We start from the raw sequence: 3,551 nt of genomic DNA on the forward strand, positions 1-3,551 counted from the left end.
CAGCAGTATCAGTCATATTACTACTATAAAATTGTTAGAACCCAACCACTTGTAAATCCAAACCATTAGTTATTTTCTTTGACGTAGGGGCATCGTAAAAAATTACAATGACACTAAGGGCACTATGGGCCTAGAAAGTTGAGGAACCCCTACCCTACACAATCATCTGTCTGATCTTATCTCCTGAAACGGCCCCTCTGTTTGCTCCACTCACTCTGCCCCAGCCAACCCAGCCTCCCTGTGCTCCTCACCCTGCCTGGTACACGCCTGCCTCAGGCCCTTTGCAATGACTGGTTCCTCTGTCTAAAATGTCCTTACCTCAGATGCCCTTGGCTGCCTTCTACACTTTCAGATGTGTTCAAATGTCACTTCCTCACATGAGATATTCCATCACTGCCTGTATTAGTGTGGGCTGCCATAACAAAACACCATGGAGTGGGTGGCTTAACAACACACATTTATTTGCTCTGTTCTGGAGGCTGAAAGTCCAAGATTGAGGCTCCAGCCAATTCCATCTGTTGTGAGGGCTCTCTTCTCAGCTTGTGAATGGCAGCCTCCTTGCTGTGTCCTCATACAGCCTTTCCTCAGTGCGTGCGTGTGGGAAGAAAGTGAGAGGGAGAACTCATGTCTCTTCTTATAAGAACACTAATACTGTTGAATGAGTGCTCATCCTTACGAACTCATTTCATCTTAGTTACCTCCTTAGAGGCCCCATCTCCAGATACAGCCACATTAGAGTGAGGACTTGAACATACAAATTTGGGGGAGACACCAACATTCAGTTCATACCACTACCATTTCTGAAATTGCAATCCCATTCTCCCCAACACTCCTTCACCCACTTACCTTGCACTCTTCTCCCCACAGTTCGCCTTTCTCACATACTCTCCAATGAATTCATATTATGACTCTTGTTTATTATCTGTCACCCTCTCCCCCAACTAGAATAAAACTCAATGATTAAGGGTAGGAGCCTTTGTCTACTTAGTTCATTATGTGTCCCAGGCATCTAGGAGCCTTTGTCTACTTAGTTCATTATGTGTCCCAGGCATCTAGGTTAGTGCCTTGTACACAGCTGGTACTCAGATTAGCTGTTGAATGTATGAAGGAGAAAAAACATCTCCTTCCTGGCCCCTTTTCCCTTTTCATTCTCTTTGCACATCACCAGGGAAGGAAAAGAAACATACCTCAATAATCGATTAGTTTCAGGAGAACTGGTAGTCTTCGTTCCATGTAGAAACCAGATCTGATATTCAATAATTAAAAATAATTAATATTTAATAAGCAACCCAAATTTCTACCAACAGATCACTAGGTAAACACCAGATAAAAAGACTTCCAAGCAGTCCATGATTCTAGCATACTCATCTATGACTGCTGGATATAAGATGTGATTTGATTAAAGAAGACAGGCCAGGCGCGGTGGCTCACGGCTGTAAATCCCAGCACTTTGGGAGGCCGAGGCAGGTGGATCACGAGGTCAAGAGATTGAGACTATCCTGGCCAAAGTGGTGAAACCCCATCTCTACTAAAAATACAAAAATTAGCTGGGTGTGGTGGCACATGCCTGTAGTCCCCAGCTACTTGGGAGGCTGAGGCAGGAGAATCGCTTGAACTAGGGAGGCGGAGGTTGCAGCGAGCCGAGATCGTGCCACTGTACTCCAGCCTGGGCAACAGAGCGAGACTCTGTCGCAAAAAAAAAAAAAAAAAAAAAAAAGCACAATAAATGAAGTGCATTTGTTAGGATAATCAATAATTATCAGGTCCAGTTCTATACGGAATGAAAACTACCAGCTCTCCTGAAACTAACTGTACCCTCGGCAAGTCTCTTAGTGTGTGGAACTGTTTCTTCATCTGAAAAATGAAAACAAGAAGACATGCAAGGTACAGCATGAGGTAATGTGCTCAGGGTGCTCTCAACAGCTAGACTTGTGTACTAGTCTCAGCTGCGCAGCTCTCTAGCTGGGTGACTTTGAACAACCAGTCCGACCTTCTGAGCTCCCATTTTCTTTCCTGTAATAGTTGGATAAAATAACATCATAGTGGCAAGAATCAAGAGACTTCTCAAAAGAAACATAGAGGCCAGGCGCAGTGGCTCACACCTGTAATCCTAAGCACTTTGGGAGGCCAAGGCAGGTGGATCACTGGAGGTCAGGGGTTTGAAACCAGCCTGGCCAACGTGGTGAAATCCCGTCTCTACTAAAAATACCAAAAAAAAAAAAAAAATAGCCAGGTGTGGTGGTGGACACCTGTAGTCCTAGCTACTCAGGAGGCTGAGGCAGGAGAACTGCTTCAACCTGGGAGGTAGAGGTTACAGTGTGCTGAGATCACACCACTGCACTCTAGCCTGGGCAATAGAGCAAGACTGCATCTCAAAAAAAAAGAAAGTTAAGCATAGAAGTTACCACATGATGGAACAATCCTGCTCCTAGGTATATCCAAAATCATTGAAAACAGATACACAAACACTTACACATCAATGTTCACAGCAGCAATGCTCACAACAGCCAAAAGGTGGAAACAGCCCAAGTGTCTATCTACAGATCAGTAGATCAACAAAATTGCAGTGGCTACATATAATGGAATATTACTACGCCACAAAAAGAAATAAAGAACTGATACATGATGCAATGGGGAAGAACATGGAAAACATTAAGCTAAGTGGAAGGAGTCAGACACAAAAGGTCACATACCGATTCCATTTATACAAAATACCCAGAACAGGCCAGGTGCAATGGCTCACGCCTGTAATACCAACACTTTGGGAAGACAAGGCAGGAGGATTGCTTGAGTCCAGGAGTTTGAGACCAGCCTGGGCAACATAGCAAGACCCTATCTCTACAAAAAAACTTTAAAAAATATCTGGGCGTGGCAGCACGTGCCTGTAGTCTCGGCTACTCGAGAGGCCAAGGAGGGAGGATTGCTTGAGCCCAGGAAGTCAAGGCTACAGTGAGTCATATTCATGCCGCTGCACTTCAGCCTGGGCAAGAAAGAGCAAGACTGTCTCAAAAAAATGATAATACCCAGAATTAATTCACAAAAACAAAATACAGATTGGGGGTTGCAGGGGTTAGGGAGTGGGAATGGGGAGGAACTGCTTAAACAGCGCTGGTTTTTCTTTTGGGGTGATGAAAATGTTTGGGAACTAGACAGAGGTGCTGATTATGCACTACTATAAATGTGCTAAATGCCACTAAACTGCTCACCTATTTAACTTTTAATACTTAAACTTAGCCTTAAAATGGCTAATTTTATGTGAATTTCACCTCACTGAAAAAAGAAAGAAAATACGTGGTAAAGGCCTTTAAAAACAGTAACTGTGTGGTGCCTAGAGATCTGGGTTTAGCTCTGCCGCTTACTGGCAACAAGGTACTGTCTCTCCGGACTTCAGTTTCCTCATCTGTAAAATGATCAGGTTGGATTAAATCACTGCTAGTTCTTGACCAGGACAGCCTATATTGGCCATATGTGGAGAGTTGCTTCTAAATGCATAGGGCCATCCCATCACCCCCAGATTTTGACATGTCCAAGGCAGAATCAGGCCTGTGTTC

The 3,551-nt window shown here is 44.2% G+C and overlaps 1 long non-coding RNA gene across 1 annotated transcript; it reads right to left on the minus strand.

Annotated features, from left to right (window-relative positions):
* Nucleotides 1-436: 436 nt before the first annotated feature.
* Nucleotides 437-1,309, minus strand: LOC106998276 (uncharacterized). Its single transcript, XR_001444696.3, has 2 exons — nucleotides 1,188-1,309; nucleotides 437-578 (listed from the first exon to the last, which is right to left on the minus strand). It is a non-coding gene; the product is annotated as an uncharacterized LOC106998276 (long non-coding RNA).
* Nucleotides 1,310-3,551: the final 2,242 nt, after the last annotated feature.

The sequence above is a fragment of the Macaca mulatta genome, chromosome 5 (assembly GCF_049350105.2).
Source record: "Macaca mulatta isolate MMU2019108-1 chromosome 5, T2T-MMU8v2.0, whole genome shotgun sequence".
NCBI lineage: Eukaryota > Metazoa > Chordata > Mammalia > Primates > Cercopithecidae > Macaca > Macaca mulatta.